The sequence below is a fragment of the Poecilia reticulata genome, linkage group LG11 (genome assembly GCF_000633615.1).
Source record: "Poecilia reticulata strain Guanapo linkage group LG11, Guppy_female_1.0+MT, whole genome shotgun sequence".
Taxonomy (NCBI): Eukaryota; Metazoa; Chordata; class Actinopteri; order Cyprinodontiformes; family Poeciliidae; genus Poecilia; species Poecilia reticulata.
This window is the reverse complement of record NC_024341.1, coordinates 19,576,160-19,599,767: the sequence shown is the minus strand read 5'-3', so window position 1 is coordinate 19,599,767 and position 23,608 is coordinate 19,576,160. Positions and strand designations below refer to the sequence as shown.

Below are 23,608 nucleotides of genomic sequence, written 5' to 3'. Positions count from 1 at the left end.
GTGTGTGTGTGTGTGTGTGTGTAGGGTAATGGCTCAACCTAAGTTTATTGTATGAGGCTCTTTGGTCTTTGTTTTCTTAACAACAAACCACAGTGCAGTGGCATTTAGATGAGAGATAGATGTGGAGAAGAAGGAGCAAAATAAAGAGTTTATAAATAGATGATGAGCATAAAATTTACTTTTACACTCTATAACCAAACTGGGCTCCTGCAGCTGTTTTGATTATGATGCGAAAAATGTGTCAGTGTGTGTGTGTGTGTGCGAGTGTGTGTGTGTGGGTGACATCTCAATGATGAATGTGCATGTGTAGTAGGTACAGGGGCAGGCAGTTAATGGCATGATGTCTGACTGGTTTGGATAATTACACCAGGAGAAAACATAAGCTAGGATCTCAGAAGCGTATGTAGGAAGGTGGGCATTCAGGGCTTTTTAATACCCCCCACCCCCAGCGTCTACATTAACATTTGCCAGTTCACCTGCAGTAATATTTTATCCCAAAGTTATTAATGCTGGAGCTTCAGCAAAGGAAGATGAATGTAAAGATGGGAGACACTGAGTAATATAGGTTTATTATTACAAGATGATTCACGAGAGAGAAGCTTGAGAAGCACGGGAAAGAACGTTGGTGAATAAAAGATATAGCAAAAATAAATATAACAGAAAATTAGCTAAAAATAGATTGCYAAAGTTTTTTTTTTCCTTTTCACCTTCAGTATGTTCAATAAGCAATAATATTACATAATAAGTGAATATAATTTAATGCTTTCTAAAGAGTTTCTTATAACTTTTGATGGAACAAAGAACTGATGTCTTTTTTTATGAGACTGCAACATGGAGGACAGTATTCTACAATGTCAAAGGAAAAAGGATGGTAAATTTAGACAACACATTTTAAGATGTGGTCAAAAAAACTAACTTCAGTCACGAGGCAGGCAAGGTCATGATAAAAATACTTCAATAAGAAAAAAGGAACAGACTTACAATTGGATGCACAAGGAGAAAACAAAGGTTGGCCATGAAATGAGGGGCAGGTTAATTTGATAAATAGTCCGARTACGTGTCGTAAATGTCTGGTTAGCTGACTTTGGGAAAACAGAGTGGGAGTGTGGAATAAAGCACTGGGGCAGAGGTGGCCAAACATAAAAAAAAGAAATAAATGCACATGTAAAGGACTCAGAAATCAAGAAAAAATGAGGCATTAACTTAACAAGGATACAATAATTAGAAGTAAAGTCCAAAAATTAAAGACTTGCCAAACACAAAGGGGAGAAAAAACAAAATCAAAACATGAGAAAATACAAAACCCTAAGAGAGCACAACATGAACCCAAAATGTCACTTAGTTCAAAACTAAAGTGTTACAGATTATAATTAAAAGGTATTTTTATTAGAAATCAAACTATTGGTACAATGTCCTCATTTGGTAAGAGCAAAATGAGCCTGAAAACATTCAACCAGAGCAGAAGAACTGATTCAAAGATGTTTTGTTTTTTTTTAATTGGCTGTGGTGCACTTTCACACTTCGTGAATCTCCATAATATCCAGTCAGCCCTTTTTTTCCCTCCATTGTGTTTTCCACTGAGTCTGCAGTGCAAGTTTCTTTTTAACATGGAAGTCTCCCTTCAATACATAAACTTTTTTTCCTGACTGGTTTTAGCTCATACAGCTTCCTGCTTAAAGCAGGAAACAGGCATTGTTACATTTCAGCTGTGTTTAATACAAGCACTACCCAGTGTGCATTACTTTTGCTTCTTCTTCTGGTTAATACTTCTTCCTTAACCACATTAGTGGTTTTATTTAGAGTTTGCCCAGCATGTTTTGCAGAGTCTAGCTTGTGGTAGTTTCTGTTTACTCTCTGATCGCAGTAACAGGATAGCTTCAGCTAGAGTTGTCATCTAACTCTAGCTGAAATTTAGGTACATTATTATACATGTAGCACAATTTAWATCTATTTATTTTMCTTTCTTGACTTAGTCTGAGAATACAAAGAMATGAACACTTGATAATTCATAACAGCGAGTGAGAATCTGGTTAAAAAATCTTGCATTTATCTATTTATTTTGTTTCCTCATTTCCRGTCATATTAAAATAACATACCTCTATTTCAGATGTCTTCTATTTTAGTACATTTCTGTCCTACTTAGTTTTTTCTACCTTCTCAAATACTTAACCTGCATTTTCTACTGGCAAACAGAGCTGTTTATTTTCATCATAAACATGGATTATGTTGAAAATGCACATCGTGTTTACTGATGTAGCTTAACAGGGATAAGAGTCATTTACTAAATATATATTGTTATTTAAATGTAATTGATGATTCAAAGAAAAGTAACTCAATATCATTAGAATGATTGCTGATTACAAAGGTTTAGGGAGTAGTTGTAACATAAAAAAAATTATCTACAATAAAAAGTACACATCTAAAAACATAGTGCTTGAATTTGCCCTGGTAATTTGACTTCAGCATGCGTGAACTCATTGTCCCGTCTTTGGATCAGACTGACGGTGTTGGTTTAAAGCATGGCTGGAGGAATATCTATGAAGGATGGTTTGTTGTTCCTACAGACACTAGAAGCATTTAACCAGCTGGTTGGTGCTGAGAGACATTACCAAAGCCATCTGTCCTATAAGTGTTCTGATTATTGTCTGTTTTCCTGAAGTGCCTGAGATTAGAACATATGAATCATTACAAGGATTGCTTAAAGTTTTCTTTGCTTGTTGTTTAGTTCATATTGACCATATACTTTTTATCAATTAATATACATTTTGTCATTCACATCCATTACCTCTAAAGCATTGCCATCTTAATGTGGAATGAGTACAGARAGTCARAATTATTACCATCCCGATGAAATCACACAAAACTTAATCCATTCAGATGATCATAATAAAAACTGTTCCAACTTGCGTTGGTYCCAATAGTACAAAAACTAAATATCCACAATGTTTGATCACTATATTGTATCGATATGCTGAATTGTAACAAGAAAACTGAAACATGACGAGGCCAAAAMCATTCCCTCCTGTGCTGTCTGTGCTTCCATGTTWGATTTGAACATTCAGTTAACTTTTATGTGACACTTAAGTTATCAATCAGCATTGAATCTTGAACAAAGAACTCTGTTTAGCATTCACAGGGCCACTTGAACACATAGACTACTTTGAGGCCTTTGGTAAGCAGCAAATTTATTATGCAAAGAAAAAAGAAAAAAAAAACTGTCTGAAAAAAAGAGGATAGTTGACGTTTTTTAGGAGAGTGGAGACTTCACTGTGAGARGAGTTGCATACTTAAAAGGATGTGCCAATCTTGTGAAGAACTACAGGAAGATTCTAGGGGAGCTAAAGAATGAGATTGCAGATACAAGTGGCCAAAACRATCTTCCTCTGCAGGGTGCCTGCCTGGGCTCTCGTTTAGAGATGGAGAGAAGTTCAATCATCCAAAAGGGGCTCAAAGTGGATTCTGTTTTTTCTCCACATTGGGAGAACCCAGTTGATGTGGTTYGGACATCTGGCTGGAACACCTCCTGTTCTGCCCTGGTGAGAAGCTCAGGGCACATCCCACTGGGAGGAGTCCCAGGATATGCTGGAGCAACTGGTTGTCTCAATAAGACAGTGAAAGGTTTATGATCTCAGGCTGTATGTCCAGATGATGCTCATCCAGGCTATGGAGGAAACCTCTGACCAAATTGATGTGATATCCAAGTTGCCTTGCTAAAGATAATATTGCCTTTAATCAATGGTTACACCTGGATTAAAAAGTTCCACAGCTTGTTACTGTTGGGTTTTATGTAATACAGGTTGATAAAGGTTTATTCAGTAGTTGTTAGCTGACAAAACCTCAGCTCTTTATTAGCAGCATACAACTTGGAAGTGACAATCAGTAATCAGCACATCTCCATCAGAGCTGGAGATTCTGGTGACTATTTATCCACTGCCATGCAGCCGGGTAAAATTGCAGCCCTTCTCCTCRCTGACATATGTGATTAATGAAGAGYGTCTCACAATTGACATGCCTGTTTTTTTCAGTCTCCTTCCCTGTCCGCCTGCATTAATGTTAGCGCCACCACTTTGGGCTAACACCTTCTCTCAAACTTCTCATTTTCTTTTCCCTGAAAATGTGCTGGCTTTTTACTGGATTATAACTTTTGTTCTATTTGATGCATTCTAAGGTTCTGGATAAGAATCAACCTCTATTTGAGTTACCAATACAATTTCTGGCAAAACAAAAATGGAAATCCAACAGGACATATACCTCTAACGAACGGTACCTGGAAAAAATGGTTTCTGTCGGTAAATATTTTCCAGATACATTCAGGCACRTTCACATGTGTACATAAGTGCAAGAAAATATACATACTCACTTTTGATCACTTTTGTTTTATTTACATATTGTTCTCCAAAGAATGCTAGAGAGTATGAAATAAGCTGTCTCACCTGTAGCTATGCGTTTAAAGGCTGATTTATTCAAAAGACAGTTCTCAAGTGGCTAAAACAGAAATAACTTGAAACCTGGTAAGACTGATTCTCGGGTGGCTGTGGCCTTCCAAACCACTTAAATCTTGGGATGATCCAGCTGCCTTTCAAATGAATCCCAATGCACTCAAGTCAAATATTGAGTGATTTAAATATCCCCAGGACAAATCAAGTCTGAATAAATGTGTGGTCTGCAAACCTTTTATATTTTCCCCCAGCAAAAATTAGGCCAACCCAAATCCTTCACATACTTAGGTGTGTGSTGATTATAATGCATTATTATCTCCTTTCATCAACCATTTTAGCAACAGAGTTGAAGTTCAGAAGCTTTCTGCAGGTCTCATTAAACAGGAAYAAGTCACAGTCTGAGTGGGCAGTGAAGAAGTGTGTGTCATTAATTAAGAGGGTTTCCCATCTCCATCTACTCAAAAGGAGTGAAGATGTGTGCTTTTGGAAAAAGCAGAGGTTCAGTGGAAGGCTCGTTGTGTGAGTGCTTGATGCGAGCGTCGGTGCAGGATTTCCTTTTGCTGTGAGAATGTGTGAATGCATATTTGTGTGCACTTTCCTCTATGTACCTCCTCTAATTAGCCCTGGCTGTAAATATTTAATGCTACAGCAAGTTGAAAATGCAAGGTTGTCAGATTGTCATATAGCTCACTTTGCTCAGCAAAMCTCTGCATATCTTCATCTGACACACCAGTCTGTTTTTATCTGACTTCTGWATAGGGGAAGGAATGGAATATTATGCATCAAACACCTCCGAACACAAATGTGTAAATTGTTGCTCCGCTGTTTGATGAAGTATCAAGCCTTTTAAATGAAAACAGACAGAGAACAGCACATGGTCTTGTATATTCAATTTCAGTATTTGTATTCATATTGTGTCTTTGTTATGCAGATCCAGCTTAAATTATGAAGCACATTAAACAACCCCAGAGGACCAAGGTGGTGTAAACAAGAGTAAATAAAAGAAAATAAAGATGTAACTCAGGAAAAAGGCATATTAATAAAAAACATAAGATGCATAAAWCATGGCTGGAGCCAGTCATGCTACGTGACATTATATAAAGCAAGGGAGGTAAAGAAACGTGCATTAAGAATAGTGGTGAAATTTCAACTTTACCTTAAGTGAAAAACACAAAAACATAATAATCTGATGTAATAAACATGAACTGATTAATGTTTTATCGTTATGAACATGTTGCAGCCAACAACYAMGTTTTCAGTCATGTTTAAAGAAGCCAGCAGTTTCTGCACATCTCAGGTTCTATGTGTGTTTGTTCCAGAGCTGAGGAGAACCTGAATGCCATTTCTCCTGTTTAGTTCCAGTTCTGGGAACTGAGCGAACAAGGCTCAGATGAGCTGGTGGGTTTATATAGCTCATATTTGACAAGTAACTCTGAAATAGACTTAAGTCTAGGGACATTCAGTGCCTTACAGACTGATTGCAAGATTGCAAACAGGGAGTGAGTGCACAGAATACAGAATTTTTATGAAATGTGTAAAGACATACCTAARGTTTCTGGATGCCTGGATAATAGAGGCTCCTCCATCAGTTTAAAACATGCATGTTAGGTTACCTGATCAATAGAAATTGCTTTGTTGGCCTGGTTATTCATTCCCCCACCGACTTCTGGAGACTGGCACAATCCCTTCAATGAGGAAAAAGAATTATAGAAACGTCAATGGATGGAGTTTTTTAAGGTTCTAGTTGTTTTTCTAGAGTGCATTTCCTGACTTTTTTTCCCCTGACCATACTACGATTAGATTATTTATTTTTCTCTTTGTGGTCTTTCTGATGTCAGAGATTTTGCTTGCAGAACAGATTTCTCTGGCATTTTTGTTCCTAGAAAGCCTGAACCAATTCCACAGTATCAAGATGTTATAAAAAATTTAGAGGGTGTGGTTTTATGGTTAAAACATGTAAAATTTGTTCAGAGCTGGTGTCAGCAGATTGTGTGTTTAAGCTTCATGAAAACCTCTCCAAAAAAATTAAATTAAATTAAAAAAATATGTATATATAAAAAGCACCGGTCTTCTCTTTTTTTGGTAATTGTTCAACAATTTGTAATAACATTACTCAAATAGCAGAATTTAATGTTTTATTCATTTCTTTTGCATTGATCTTGTGAGATCATAAAGAATACTTATCCACACACACTAATAAGGAAAAATTATGACTAGAAAGGGTACTTTGGTTTGCGTCTACGGCAGCCCAAATGCAACAAACTGCAAAACGCTGTTTTCTGACAATTTACTAGAACCTGCAATAACGTCTTTGGACCAAATGAACCACATTCATAACACATGCATTCATGAGTTCACTGCTTTTCCATCCTTGGGCCACGTTTGGTAGATACAGACCACTGCAGACTAGAAACATCCCACAAGGGCAGCAGCTCTGGAGATGCTCTGACCCACTTTCTTTCCATCACAGTTATGCCCTTACAAACCTACTGAAATCCTTGMACTTTTTTGCAACATTTTTCATGCTTCCAACATCAACTTTAAAAGCAAAATGTTAATTTACATTCAGATGTATCCTCTACCACCCACTAACAGGTGCCAAAACGAAAAGATAATCACTGCAACTCATTTCACCTTTCAGAGGTCATAATTTTATGCCTGATCATCTGCATTGTTTAGTAGAATGTCTTTATAGTAAATGCTTTACCTTAACCTTGGAAGGTCCTTGACATCAAGCTAAAAATTTAAATCTACTGCCAAACTGGGAGGCTTTTGCATCCCTACGGGTCGGTCACAAGTCACATCCACAGAGTGTTGGAGATGTGTTGCCAAGGAAACAAAACTGTGCTAGAGGAGACGGATAAGGAGGCGCAGACAATACAGTGAACTATATGCAGAGTGGAAGCTCGTATGCATCGTCAAGCCAACGTTACAGTGTATGCATAATACGCACATCCTGTACTATATTCCCCTCCGGCTCTCTGAAACATCGTCCTCCAGCAGCTCTCACTGTTTCATAAAGCAAAAAAGAAAGGAATAAATCAGGTGGTGAAACAGAGCTGGTCACATTAACAAAAACAGCATGCAGAAGATTAAAAAAAACAGACCCTCACAGGCAGACAGACAAAAGCTCAGACAGTGATGTAGAGTGACAGTGACAGAAGAGAAGGGAAGGTTTTGGCCATTCTGGTGCCCACCAGCATTTAACACCTCCCCAAGAGACAGGAATGATCCTGTCACTGACAACGGAGAGAGCCGTGTTTTAATTTTAGCAACAGCCTGATTAACGTTTTGCCCAAGTTGCTGGCCTTTTTTCATGACTCTTAGCCCCTTGCTGGCGACAGGTTGCCATGGGTCAGACAAATTGGAGGGCAAAACAAAGCCTGCTGTCAATCATTGTTTTATTTCTTGTGTAAAAAACAAACGATGGGGACAGAGGCAAGATTGAGACAGATAAAGAGAAGATGATGCATGTTGATGGGGTCTCTTGTTTAACCTCACATTAATTTAATATTTATTATGAAATGTCTGATTGCTCAAAAGACATTAAATCAATATTTATGAGAAAGCTAGAGTATCGGCCTGGACACAATTGGTATTCTAATGCCATAGTGAGCCTTGAATAAAAGCTGGTACAGTCGGGTGAATCAAAGATTAATTTGAGAAACTAGAGAAAATATTTTAAATATTTTGTTAATCAAAAATATGACAACTCATCTCCTTCGAGGTTTTGTTGCAGAATTCTCAGGTGCTCCAGTCACAAGGGATGGTCTCTTTTCACAAACCCTGCGGTGTTTCCCAAAACAGAAAGTCTTGGGATGTTTAAAATGCATCAAGAACTGAATTTTAAAATTTTAAATTACCAGCCTTGCTTTTTCTCCAAATAATGAAAGGAAAGATCTCTTTAGTTCACTTGTTCAGCTTGGCTTTTTATCCAGTTGGTACAATTTGGAATACAATTAAAACACTAAATGACCAACATGGTTATAGATGAGAGTTACTGGGCAAAGTATATCTTATCTGAAAGAGGGAAAAAAAAAACATTAATTTAATAGCAGCATTAATTGCATGTAAGATGTAAATGAAGAGAAATAGAAAAAAAACGGCGCAATTAAAAAGGGATTTTGCAAGTTCGCCAGGGGTTTAAGCCTATGAGTAACCAAATGACTCTGTATATACTTTACTATATATACTGTAGCCTGTTCATTACTTATTCTACATATATTTTGTTGATTGACGGGTGGTGCTGGCTTAGGTAACTTTAGAAATTCCAGTTTGAAATCGGCATGAGACTAATACTCTTTCACTATTTTGCTTCAAACATTTTAGTTTTATGTCTCTTTTGGTTGGTTCTAAAAATATGGGGCACTGGTAAATACAACTTTTCAAAGCATGTCTTATCCCTCCTGACACACTACTATGTGATGTGGTCTAAATAAGCAGTCTAAACAAGAAAGGACGAAAGTTCAGTGTCAACTAAGGAATCCAAGTCTCAAAGAAAACAAGTTTGCAAAAGGAATCAGTTGAAAGAGTTGAACAAAGCTGTGCTATTGCTAGGCCTTTGCTTTGTCTCGCAGTGGCAACCTGCTGTGATCCCTCAAACATTAATGTAGCGCTTGAATGGATTGCAGGATGCCTTTATTACAGTTTTGTTTTCTTCCTTAACCTTTTGTCATTGCCTCATCTGGAGGTCTCCATTTAATCTTGAGAGTTGTATATCTCCACTGACTTCAGGGAAGTGTTAGACTTTAGGCAGCAGTGTTTTATCGACCTTAATTGGCAAGAGGGTGTGGCCATCAGACTTATGAGCACATACTTGCAGAAGTTCTCGACAGTTTAATGGTAGGATTTTTGAGGACTTTTTCTTTCACAATATCAGCCTCAGTTTGAAAGCCAAAGTTTTGCAATATGGTCTCTGTCCAAGGTCAGAATCACTGTCTTCTTTTATTGAAAATCTTACCATAACATTATTTAATGAAATTACATGCACTGTATTCCAAGTTACACTTCTGTAAAAATCAGACTTAATTGAATCTTATGATGAAAAAATGATAAAACAGACTTACAAAAAGATCATACGCACAACCTTAATTGTCTAGTGAGTTTGTTTTACTGGGATGTCCCACATCTTAATTGCTTGTCTTTATCATTCAATAAATTAAAATGTCACTGGAAGTAATTCAGTTTACTAGGAAAAATATGTAATACTGATGATCAGATATTACCAAGATAGAAATAGTGGCAGAGGAAATAAGCATTTAGTAAATTCACTGAAACATCTTAAGACATAAACAGAAATGTATACGGCATATATTTTTCTAGGCTTCAGTTAATAATAGGAATAAACCACTTAATCTGCATTTATATCCCACACCTTTTCACTGCTCCTCTTCCTCAGGATTTCTAAATTTCATGATTTCTTATTTTCTCAGATACTTAGTTCCTGTCTAATACAATTTTATCACACATAACTTTTTTTATGCGCTAATTTTATTTAAATTTGTTATGTGTGTACTACGTGGGTTACTGCAGATGTTCGTTGTGAATTTTATGTGAACAGCCCATCAGAAACAAGTTTTCTAATAAAAATACTAATTTGCCGTGCTATACATGAGGAGATGAGTGCAAGCATAGCATATACTTAATGTAATGTTTTTAAATTTATTTCTATGGTATACTAGCAGATCAATCAGCAGCATTAGCCAATGTCTTTACATTTCTTGGTTTTGCAGTCTACACTAGAACAGTAGTCAATACTGAGTGAAATCATCGTGCTTGTTTGCTGAAAGAGGTACAAACAACAAAAAATACAGTTATTGTCGTCTTCTTCTTCACATAAGGAAATAAATCTTATGTGGCGAGATTGGTTCATTAAGCTCAGGACTCTATTGTAGTTTCAAGTAAACGAAACAGTAAAAATCCACAGTAGGCAGTAAAAAAATAAGACTCAGATTGGCTTTTCAGTAAATTGAGTTTAAATGTTTTTCCTGCTGTACTTTCTATATATTTTTCACTTGTGTGAAGCTAAAAAAAAGACGCATCAAAGAAACATGATTATATATGCCATTGTTGAATGTTGATGATCTCTGCAGGTCAACACACAACACAATTCAAAATGTTTACCGTCTTCTTTGGCCTGTTAATTCACATCCCTGCTTTGTACATAAGCTGCAGAAGAGCCAGTTCTGTCACATGGCCAGAGTGGAATTTATATTCAGAAATGTGTGCAGTAAGATCCTTTTCAGACACAAAGCAATTGGTGCACTTTTGAAGAGTGTTGTTAGTGAGCCTGCACAGAAGCAGACTTGGCTTTGGAGGGCCTTCCAACCCCCTCCCACTTAGGGCTAATTGGTTTAGAGTGCAGCTTAATGTGGCAGACCCTCAAAGTGAATGGACTGAGAGTGGGTTAGAGGAGGGCGAAGGGGTTGGATTGGAGTTGGGCCAATGTCTTTAGACCCAGTCAAGAAGCACTATAATAATATAAAGACCAGAAGCCAAACATCAGGCTTGACAGATCACAAACATATATAATTTCATATAGTTGACTCATTACATACCACAYATGTCAGACATTCTCATTAAGACCCAGTGAGATAAAATGTCCTACAGGGCAGATACCAAATAGTTGTGGCTTTGTACTTGATCTGTGCACTGTGRGATATAMAATTATGTATAGTAAAGCTAATAAAATGGATATTAAACATAACATGAATGAACAAATTTTAGGCGAATTATCAGCTAGAAAGAAAYTTGAACCCACGGCTGAATTCACTTTGGTGGCAGACTCCCACCTCCACAGTGTGGGACCTGTTGGCATTTCCTGTGTTTCATCTCYGCAGACACTCCTCCAGAGGTTGATTTCTCCTCTCTGTTGGTGTTAGCCTGCAGAGGAGCTGAAGTCACAGAGGATACTGAACCTTGTAGGTGTGAACGATCCCACAGGAGACAAACCTTCTGTTCATCACTCTGCTCTTCCTTTTCACACTCGAGCTTTATTTCATTTTCTCCACCTTGCTCTTCCCTCCCCCCCATCATGTCTGTTCTTTGCTTCTTCCTCTGCTGCAGTGCTGGAAAGSTTCCAATAATTCAACAATGTTTTTTATTAACTAGAGGCTGATGYATTATTCTCTTTGACTCATAGTTATGTTTGTGTTTTTTTCTGCTGAATTTAATTTCTCATTTCTTTTCATTCYTGCATTGAAAAGCTGTGGCTATCTCGTCCGTTAAACTCTTTTAACAAGGTCATTTTTTTTAAAGACGTAGCAACAGTAACACAAAAAGAAAAAAAGAAAATTCACTTTTTTATGTCAAGAGCCCTTAATGAGATTTCTCAAATTGTTTGATATTAAATGTAACTTAGACTTTGCCTCGGATGGTTTGACCTCAKCTTTGTCAGGGAAGGTCAGACAGGAAACAGCACACCTGTCTTCTTGGGTCCAATCAGCAACATCTTTCCTCAGCCACCGCCTCCATAACCCCTGCTTCATTTAAGGATCTTTTCAGATTCATCCYACATCTCCAAAGCCTCAGCCTCATTATATGAGCTCTTCCCTCATCTTCTCCTGCCAACATTATGGAGGTCCTTGGAGGGTAAGCCTCCATCATGTCCTGCTCCTCATCTTGGTCATCTGTTAAGCACAAATTTGTTCCTTAAGGACCCCTCTCAGTTTCCTGCTCCTAATAAGGACATCAAAAATATCTCTCCTCTAGTACTTGTAGTGACAAGGTGGYCAAGGAGCACAAGTTCCTGTTTCAGATGTGGAAACACCCAATGATTGGTCTCCTCAGCTTCCTGTTCCTTTACCCAAATTAGGGAACCAGGTTCACCCTTTCCTGTTTGTCATTCCTATCTTTACCACGCGYTGTCAAAACGACCTTCAAGTGATTAATCATGTCTGCMACAAGGAGCTGGAGGTAGATTTGCCCCCTCAAGTCGGTGGATACCACTCTAACTATCCYGTTCAGTCATCCATCAGCTCTTTATCGCTGGCCTCCCAAACTTTGTTCCTCCTTGAGACAGTGTYCAGATCGCCAGCATGTCCGCAGCTGTTCCACCCAGGTTGATTTAACTGAACAGGTTTTCAGGACTAGTGAGGCAAAACCACAACCTGCTACTGATTTCAAAAACTGAAGGCAAAATATTGTTGTTGTCTATAGTTGCCCTTTTCCTGTCCTTGACAACTACAATCTTGCAACTTTTTGAAGAATTYATTCTCCAACGCATCYGAATCACCTGAGTGGTTCATTACAAGATGCGTTGGATGTGGACGTGTTTATTCAAAAGTTGCTAGATAATAGTTTGGACACACATGCTGTAGAACAATTGAAAAACGCTTTGTGTACTTCTGAAGAACCTGGTTCCAGTGATCCTTAACATGATCAAATAACACCGACTAGAATCCTTAATGTCTTTCATTTTTTATGAGCAGTCCAGCAGTCGTCAATAATTTGAAAAAAGTCAAACTCCAGTTTTACATAAATGTTTTTAATCTGATAAGTTCTATGTATGATTTTATGTTAGATGAGAAAGAAGTGTAACGTTAAAAATTAAATAAAAAYACTTTTACATCAAAGAAAACTAATTTGCAATGAACAGAAATATTAGAAGGTCAAAACAATTGATGCAAAACAAAACATCTTCTGTTTTCGTTGATCTTTCAATAATACATTTAAAAAAAAAACCTGTTGTGTCACTGAGAGCATCATGTCTCCTGAGACAGACACGATTAGCAGAGATTTACACACTACTTTACATTCTTGCTCCAGGTGTGCAGGCAGATGAGAGTTTTCACAACCAAAATCCTCCTTATTCTTTTCGTTTTGTGTCCTGAATCTGGAGTCCTCAAAGAGGATTTCTGACAACAMATTCAATGCACTTCAGCCTACTTTTCTTCTCTCTTGTACAGTYTGCAGAAACTATGCCACATACACAGCGGTGGTTGCAGTGATACAGATTCTGTTCAAAGCTCTCCAATTTCCATTTTTACATTGTTGTTTTTATGAAGAGAAGAAGTCTTATCTCCTCCACATCATGGGCTTCTTCTACGTAACTGTTTCAGCTCGAGATGCATTTTCTCTCCGGTTATCTTTTGTCTATCAATCTACTTCTCTTTTCATTTTGGCTGTTTTTTTTGTCTCTGCTGTCATTCGTCCTGAATATCTTTCTCTCTCAAAAATTACATYGTTGGTGAAGGTCAGCATTTGACATTGAAGCATGTGCTCTCCACAAAAGCACAGCAGAGTTGAGATTTGGTTGTCTGAGTCATTTTTCTCTCTCAGAAGAGAGAATTGAGTAAGAATTTAATCCCTTAGTAAAGCAGAGTAAGCCTCTGTTCTCTGCAAAGACTTGAGAGACAGAAGCCCAAATCAGGCTTGGACCATTTCCTGAATAACCTGCCACAGCTCTTTTGCATGAACCTGGTTATAATCTTGAACTGTGACATTATGATAGCTGATTAATTACACTGTGAGTGTTTCAGATTACGTATGAACTTTTGAGCATACAATCCCTGTTCTCGACAACCAAGTGGCTGGATCACCTCAAATTTGGAAAACCTGGTTTCAGTGTGATGGCACAGCATGAAAAGAAGCTAGTTGAAGGGGTTTGTGTACAGAGCACTGAACCCCATCCAGCAAGCCTTTTTACACCATGATTTGGACCTGGAAGTGCTCTCTGTGGCATTGTTTTCAAGAATTAAGTAATAAGAAATCATGCACAAAAACTACAAAATCCTCCACCTGGAGCAACATTCTCCAGTGATCAGCCARCAGTAGCCAGAAGTAAAATAACGACTTGTCGCTATTTTGACTGATAACACTCCCTCTGAGAACAGCTGACACTTATGACGAAGACGGAAGTATAATTGAAACATGTGAGGTATGTCTGAAGAGACGAAGTAAACTACGTGTCTAGTAATAAAATAAACTCTAAGACTTTGCTGCAGAAAACTGTAATTCATAAGCCAACCAGCCATGACTCTCAAGAGTTTTAAAAGTCACAGATATCTCTGCACAAGACTAAATGCAATTTTGGGTTTTAATCTAACGAGTATAGAATTTAAACRGCAAATTAAGATGTTAAAAAATAAAACTTTAGTCTCCCAGCAACCAGCACAGCTAAGCCCTGGGACAATTTGTGGTTGCTGCGTTTCTCTCTAGCTGAAAGCCGCACTTTTCTGAATGGTCTAGGCTTAATATGTGTTGGCATGAAGAGCATAGGATGTCCGCTTAAGGAGATTGRTGAAATTTTTTTGGTAGTTGCCAAAGCAGAGGCTCGGAAGTTAAAAGAACTTAATTTGGTGCTGCTTCGCTGTTTGACTGTCATGTAGTTTTAAAGCAACCATGAGACAATTATGGCAGATGCTCAAAGCTGGACTCTCTCCAAGGACAACAATGTATGCTCTCGACAACTGGGTAACTCTTACTCTATGATGCGCAAGCCGGAGTTCTCTGCAATCTTATTATGCACAACGTCTGGCTACTTATTGACATTGCAGTGCAGTCTGAATTCAAATTTCAAGAGGCTTCTTTGGTAGTATTTTATCCAACAAATGTACAGAAGGAGAAATACACTTAGTACCCACTACCTTCCAGGTAAAAGGCTGTAAGCCAAAACAGCATGCAGGGATGACATATCACTTTATCTTACAGGCTCTGATGGGGGGGGRAAAGTTTCTGATAAGTAGGACTTTCAAGATGAATAGGCTAATTCATTATTTTTGACTGGGCCCCAGATGTTAATGTCACACATCATGAGTAAGAGTGAGCGGCCAGCTGTCTTCTATACAGGTGAAATTGATTAATGTTGTTTCTTTTTGCCTGTGATTTGTTGCTGTCAGTTTCAGAGATTTTATGCAAAACATTTGGAGTGCCTTGAGAGAAAATTAGCATTTCCTCTAGGTGTGGTATTCCCATCAATGATGATTAGTGCTGGAAGACATAAATACCTGCAGCTCATTTTCTGACAGATAGAAGCTGATCAAACATTACCAATAGGCGGCGTTGGACAGTTTCTCTTTTTACTTGTGTAAAAGAGATTATGTTAAATTAAATTATGTCTGTGTGCTCTAAAAATATAGTTGAGGTCATTCGTATTTTTTTWGTTTCTTTATGTCACGAGAAGACAACAATGGGGCAAAAGGAGTCAGACAAATGGATAAATATATTTTTGTTCCTGCTTTTTCCCCTCACCTCTCCTGTTTTGTCCTCACCTCCCCCTCCTTTCTCACTCAGCTAAGTTCCTGCACACCTTCACATAAGCCTTTCCTCACCCACTCTAATTGACTCTCTAATTTCTACTCCCCGTTCCTCCCCAYGTACATCCTTCCATTTTCCGACTCCTCTATATTTGCTGACAGTGGAGTTGGTAGTTTTCCCTGCTGGCTTGCCTCCGGAGATTTCACCCGGTCGGTCCAAGTCTCCCAGGGACAAAGGAGACYCAGAGGTCAATCCATCACCTTCACACCGCTGCACTGGCCCTTCCACTCATCTGCTTGCGTGTGTCTTTGTCTAGTCATCAGTTTGTCATTGTTTCTCCCATCATATTCATAGATTTTTTTTGTGCTTTGAAATAAAAAGAAAAACATCAGCAAAACCATTTAATATGATCAAAAGCTATTCTTTTATCTCAACAATATACTTAATATTTGCAAAAATAGCAAATATCTTAACAAATTTTGCAAATTTTGATATTTGCAAATTCTGATTCTGATTCTAAAGATCAAAACATTTTTATTCAAACAACTCCTACAGCAAAAAGCAAAAGTCTTCACACTAACGTTTTTACCCATAAATTCTGCCTATAAAAGAGACGGTTCTTTTCACGTATGTATGGAATTATATATATATATATAATCTCCTACTTCATCTGACAATCTTGAGTTACATTTAAAGGGAGATATTATGCAAAATATACATTTTTGAGCTTTTCACAATGTCATTCCTTGATCAAAAACATACATAAAGTGTTGCTTTGAATCTTTCATGCATGTTATATAAATTCGTGAATCTCCTGTGGCAGCCATTGAGGAGTGTCTTAATGCCTGCTCATGCAATGTGCTATCTATGTACCCAAACCTTCACCTTGGAGCTTCAGTCCCAAGCCGAGCTCCTGACTCACAAACAAACTATTTCTCAGTGTGATGCTCCTAAGAAGGATTATAAACAGCATCATGGAGGAACATTGTTGTGATAGTTTGCTAAACGGCAAGTGTTTCAGCTTCTTAAAGAGATAGAGAACAATTTTAAGGCATCATATATGGCTATTTTCATAACAAGTAAAGGTAGCATAAGGTGTATTCACACCAGCCCTGGTTAGTCCATTTTAACCAATCTCTAATTCATTGCCCAAGAATTTGAAGTTTGTTTGGACAGCTGTGATTGTGTAATCAAGCTCAGAATCATAACAAAAAAGTGATCTCTGGTCCTTGTGGTTGACGTGAACTCTGGCGTAGTCCCAATACATAATACCAAGCAGACTGTAAACTGCTCCAAAAGCAGGAAATGGACTAAAGCATAGGGAATTCTGGGTAAATAAAACCTAGACAAACACMTGGGTCTAGCATTTGTGGRAGAAATGGCTTGTGCTGATCCCATTGCTGAATGTTGCTTTTGTTTGGTTCATTTACCAAAGACAAAACCGAAATCATATGACCACTAAAACCTGATGTTCATATTTCATAAGGAACAGTCAGGGTCTTGTTTGGAGATTTTCTTGTTCTTTCCTTTAGTGATTCTTGGTTCAGCTCCACCACAGACAAAGAGGAAACCAAGTTGGTCATAGGATTTGGTTCTTTGGACACTGTAGTATGAACACAAAACCATTCCAGCTGAAAAGGTTGCAAATATTGCAATTTTGGTCTTCAACTSAGTCCACTGGACYGTTAGRTGTAAAAACATCCATAGTCCCTCGATACATTACATTCTCTTTTTCTGGCATGGTAGTTATTACATAGCAAATACTAATTTATTTAATATTATCTAATTTATTAATGTCTGAAGTACTAGTTTATGAAGAATACATTATTCTAAAAAAATCATTAAAAGTGAAGAAAACCAAACACCTAACTGTTAATTAGTCATGGCTTAAGATCGGTAAGGCTAAAATCAACAGCAGGAGTGGATTTGAAAACACGGTAAAACTCTACATGAAAGCGGGATCTATAAATCTCTAAAAGATTAGGGAGCCTAATCAGTATAATATCAGGTGGCCTCTTCACTGCATCCACCACGCTCTTTGAAAATGGCACTGGATTGTTTTTTAATAACACAAACAACCTGAAAATCTCTTGGATGAACAGACTTAATGTCAACACAAATTGCACCTGAATCACTAATCGGCTACCCGATTGCACAAATGTAATTTAATTTTGAGTTACTGACCTTTTTGTTTGATTCAGAATGGGTATAAATTTGATTATCTGGCACGCATCTGATGCTGAAACTAATTCTTATCTCTGGGCATCAAATACTGCAGTTTAATCACAACCAACAGTTAAGAAACACAGCCTCAAAAGGCAGCTGGAGCTCTGAAGGGAGAGGAGTCATTACCCCTGAGGATTTCTAGTCCGAACCCAGATCTGTTTGTACACGCCATATTCCTCTGACTCATTAGTATGAATGCATTAATGGTATAATATACTTGGATTTATGTAGTGCCACCCAGGTGTAATTTCTTATTTATTAGTAAAGAAGTGAAAAAAAAACCAAGGTAAAAAAGGAATAGAAAGTAAGGGAGGTCAGTATAGAATGCCAAAAAGTTAATGGGGTTTGCTTGGCTTATTTTTTATTTGTTTATATTTACAGTGTTACAAAGGAAACAAAATTATATAACAATATGATAAAATGTTCTTAGTGCTCTGGATCATGATCCATAAATGTTAAATGTAGATTCGTTTACAGCTTGTTTGAGTTGGTCTTGCAGACACAAAACTTACTGAGATTAACCCTCGTTTTAGCCACTAATAAATATTACCTTGGACACATCACTGCAAATCCTACATTAGGTCTGAATAAGACCCTGTTCCAACCAGTAACCAAATTGGAGGTACCACATACTTAAAACTTGCAAATAAGGTTCTCTATGAGGAGCGACAGAATAGGCAATGTATATTTTTGAACCTTGAAGTGATCGTCTCCAGACCTTGATTTAATCCAGAGATGCAATAAGCTGCCTGGAACTTAGCCAGCTATGATTCAGATCATTCAAYTTTGTGGATTTCACTTCATTGTCAGTCCAAATTTAACCTTTCTCCTTTGAAAGACAAAATGTCAACAGTGGGATGAGTGACAAATTAAGGGGAAGCCTGAAACATCAAATCCCTTAATAAGGGAATCTGACAGCTGTTATGTGGTGTGAGACATTTTGCTGGCATGTTTTGTACCCGCTTGTCATTTTAGAGGGATGGGTCACTGCAAATCAATGCAAACAAGTTCTGACTGATTACTGCCATTGTTGAGGAAAATGATTCTGGTATGTTGATTCCTGGTTGGGGTTTCCTTAGGCATGTTTCAACAGAAAGAAACGTTCACCAAGAACCAGTGTAGTTTTCTTGGGGCTTTACTTAAATTACCCTTTYAAGTTCCAGTGTATTTACTGTATTGTAGCCAGAMAAGGGCACGTGTGGGAAGGTACTTTTTATTTATTTGGAGCTTTTGGGGTCTCATAAGTAAAACACTCTGATGGTGTAGAATTTGAGGAATTATGTCTGGAAAATTACTGTTCACACATAGAGGTCCAGTTAGTGTCCCAGCTTTGTATAATGTGTCAAAGTTGGGATGAAGGGAGTAAAATGAGAAATATTTTATGAATGATTACTTACCTAATCATATTCTGACTAAAACCATTTGGTGCTTTATTAACTTTCAATGAGAGCCCCAATAGTCAAATAATGTTTATTTCAGATGTTCAGAAAGTGAGTCACTCAGACGTCAAGTGGAGACTCTTCAAGCATTTGGCATGCCGAGGTGACTGGATCATAGTTATTGCTGACAGAGCGTCTGCATAGGATTGAGTGATAGTATTATTAAGTCAATACTTTATAACATTTGTGGGTCAATTTTGTAGTATATATACAGAGCGTATATATTTTATACATTTTATGTTATGGTTCCAACCCGACTACGGTTAACTTTAGATAGCTAAACMCATTGAGAGTGATACTCCACATTTCAAGGAAATCAGTAATCACACTGTGAAKACAGTGCAGTATATATCCAAACAGAAGTTCAGTCCACTTTATGATATAATCAGATCTCCTGACTCCACAGTATTTATGAAGTCGTCATAACTTTAACCTCTTTGGCTATAAGAAAAGATCAGTGAGTAAGAATGTTCAAGACAGAAATGTAAGCAAAATAATCAATGGACTGTCTGTGACTGTTTCTACTATTGTGAAGAATTGATGAAGCAAAAGGAAAAGAAAAAAACAAAGAWAAAAGCTTTAGCTGCATGTCTGGAATATAAACATTTTGAAAGATGTATRCTATATGTTGGTTTCTCTTTCCATTCATTTTCTTTCATTATGAGCATCACAAAACTGTGATTTATTTATTTTTTAAAATAAAACAATAAACCCTGGGTGGGTGGCTGGGAGGATGGATGGATATTTATTTCCATATGTTTATTTTTTAAGAATGATTGATGCTACGTGCAGAGATCAAACTTCCCCTCTTMCCTCTCTGCTGTTTTCAGAGGAAGAAATGTGTTGCATGTCAACAGCTAAATGAGAGGATTACCATGTCATTATACTGGTTTGAGTCAGCAACACTGCGCTTCATGATGCCATTGCTGCAAAACAAAATCTTCTTATCCCCTGAAGGAAAAGAAAGCTAATATCCTATATTTAGGTGAGCATTAAGGCCCATTACCCAACAGATGGGGTGCTTAATTCGAAGAACTCTTCTTTTGTTGGGTGAAAGCCCTTTTTTCCCTTTTTTTCTTCTTCTTTTACCCTAACTGCATCTGATCAGATCATGGAAGCATTATGACCTAACCTGTCACATGAATGTTGCTGTAACTATCACAAATGCTTAACAACAAATTGGTTTTGAAAAAAGAAAAAAACATGAAGATTAGGAAAGACACATTAGGGAGATTATTTACCGTATTTAGCCAGATCCTGTGGTATAAACACCGGATAAATCTGCAGCTCACAGCTGAAATCTCAGTCATAGAAAACATTATTTTTGGTTGTTCTTTAAAATAAAGTTTTACAACTTAGCAGAGTGCATATTTATCTTYTATGAAAGAGCTGCAAAGTCAACTGCATTATAATTGAACAGTGAGGTAAGAGTGACTCACTACTGCAGCAGAAAATTTGAATKTACAATTTAACCTTTATGCTACTTTTGTGATGATAATTTAGGTTTCTTGAATATTTAGAAACTTGTWTTCAATTTTTTTTGGTTTTCCTTATGTTCTGTTTCGTATACAGATAAATATTCTGCTCTGCCTCATTTGATTTCTAAAGCAGTTTTTGTCTTGAATGAAGAAAAGGTGTGTGAGTTGTGGGAGCCAAAACAGGACCCATGTATTMTTTGTAATTGAAGTTGAGCTGCACTGATTGATTCAATACTATCTCAGATTAATAATCTTGTTTTTATCAGCCATTATGAAGAGCCTGCAATGGACAGAGGAATAGTTTTGTTACTACTCTTCAATCACAACTCAGTTGTTTAGTTTAAAAGCTAAGAATTGTTTTTTTTACACACACAGAGGACAGAAATGTGTCTAAGAAGATAGCTGGAGTCTCAGCATGTGTTAAATTAATGTGGATCTGCACAGCATAGATAGTAACATTTCCGGTCTAATCATTTGATAACGTGCAGAACGTTTCCATATTTATTAAACTCTTGTCTGTTGAGTGCTTTGCCTTATGTGGTGCTGTCCAAGAATGACAAATCGTCAAGTTTAGCGTACAAATGTATTGTTAAAAGCAGCATGTTGAAAATATTCAGCATACAGTTTCTGGTTGGAAATCATACAGTTTGAGWAATGTAACTTTTTAACTCTTGCCATTTTTATTTGCACATATGTAGGTATCCATTGGCTTTACAATGGTTGATATTTTCTGTTGTCTATTCTATATTTGTGTTAAAATGAATAAATAAAGCCTGATGCTCTCCCCCAACTAATATTCCACATAGTTAACTGACAAAACACCAATGAAAACATGGGAACACATTTCTGTTTCTCAACTGAGATTTATACAAGCAATTTATTGATTGTTTATTAAATAAATCCAACAAACTGTAATGTAAATTATATATATCTTTGCAGAACTAACCTGCATGTGTAAAGATTTTGCATCTTTGCAATCACCTGTGGTGAGTAATACGTTTCTCTTGAAGCGTTAATGTTCTGTCAAATGTATTTTAGCAACTAGTAAATAATTTAAATGTTTTTTCAGCACTTTTTTTAGCTTTTTTTTTTTTAGCATGCAGTTAGTTATTTTCTGTTTTTTTTTTATTCTAATGCAAATGACAATACATATCCTTTAGATCCATGAAACATTTTAGGCACTAATATTTACCCACATCAGACTAATATCTGCTCTATGCGTTGTAAGAAAATACCTGCCTCTAACAATATAACCCTTCACCAATACCTTTCTACACATCCAACAAAACCAGGCTGCAACTGTTTTTTTTTTTTGTTTTTTTTAATCTGTGACATACATAGCTGGGGAGTTTGGTCTATTTTCCCAATTCAGCCATTTATTTTAACACTTAGTAGTTCTTAGTAGTTCACCAATACACAAAAAGATAAAAAACAGTGTGATAGCAGCTTTGGGAGATTTATTAGAAAAAAAAGGTTTGTGCTACTGCAACTGTGTTACAGATAAGTACGTTTTGGGAAAACAAATGTGTAAATACTACTGTTGCATTCAGGAACATAGGCATGTCTTGGAGTTTGCATGAGACACTAAAACCACTGTACATGCAGGTCATATGCGGTTTCCTGAGGATATGTGTGCAGGAACGTCTGCTGTATGATATATCCCAGCAAACTCRGCCGCAGTGAAGTGTTTCGTCGTTGTGTTATTGCATATATTAAACATAAATCAAACTTGCTGTGTTCATTAACTTTCTCTTCCGCAATATTACCTCTTATGTCTTTGAGAATATAAGTTTGGTCTTTATTGCAGCTGCCGTGACCCGCACCATCTTCACTTGTGAAGTTGATGAAGTGAGGCTTTAAAGCCTAATGCCTTGGTGCGCTCTATGTAAATTGCTGTGAATGTGTGTCAGCTAAATGCCTCCAATGTAAAATGAGATTGGATTGAAAACAGCTAATAGAGCTGCGCCTGTGATTAGCCTCGGAGCTGCTGCAGCGAGCTGTGGTGCTGGTTTGTATCAGCAGGGTCCCGCTGGCTCTGTTTGCCTGCTGACATGATAGCGTTTCCTACAGGAAATACCCTAATTAATTGTTGTCATTATGTGTGTTTTTTTTCCCTACCTGCAGTCAGTTCTCATTTCCTGTCACCACTCACATCACATCTCTGTCTGCTCTATTTTCATCTCTTAGACCACCATCCATTTTTGTTTTTAATTTCTTTCTGTCTCTGCATGATTGTAAACCTTCACTAGTTCCTCTGCATCTCTTCTTSGAATTTGTATTTTCCTTAGCTGCTCATCTCTTTTATTCCTCCTTTGAAATTATACAAATTCTTGCCGTGAATGTTGGGAAACATGAGGTTTATTTTGGAGGCAAAGCTGTTTGGAGCTTCAACAAAATCAGTGCCTGTTGGCYCCCGCAGAAGAAAAATAGTGGGATCTCTTTTCAGCACCGATGAGACATTCAACAGATGGAAAATGAGTCAAGATATTTTCTGAACTTCCTTTGTCTTGCTGCAGTTGGTTTAAACTGAACACTTGAAATAAATATCTAGTCATCTAGTGTTGTAGTTTTGCTCTTGTAATTTTGCATCTTTCATTTTACATTAAGTGGAAAAATTTGAGATATTCTGTTTTTTATAGTTTTGTAAATTTTCCGCTGCAGAAAAGAGGCAGCAATTGTTGACTTGCTCTTTGATAAATTCAATCCATAAAAGCTTCCACCTGACAAAATAATAGTTCTTTAGCCCAGAATTGTAAAGTTATTTTTGTGGCATCATTATGGCTACACAATGGAGAAAATTAAACTTTGACAGAGAGAAAAACGAGAAGTG

General features: G+C 37.2%; 1 protein-coding gene across 4 annotated transcripts in view; it reads left to right on the top strand.

Moving 5' to 3' along the window:
* LOC103472527 (glutamate receptor ionotropic, kainate 5-like) overlaps positions 1-23,608 on the top strand; it is a 219,298-nt gene that overhangs the window by 92,736 nt on the left and 102,954 nt on the right. The gene's annotated exons all lie outside the window — the stretch shown is intronic.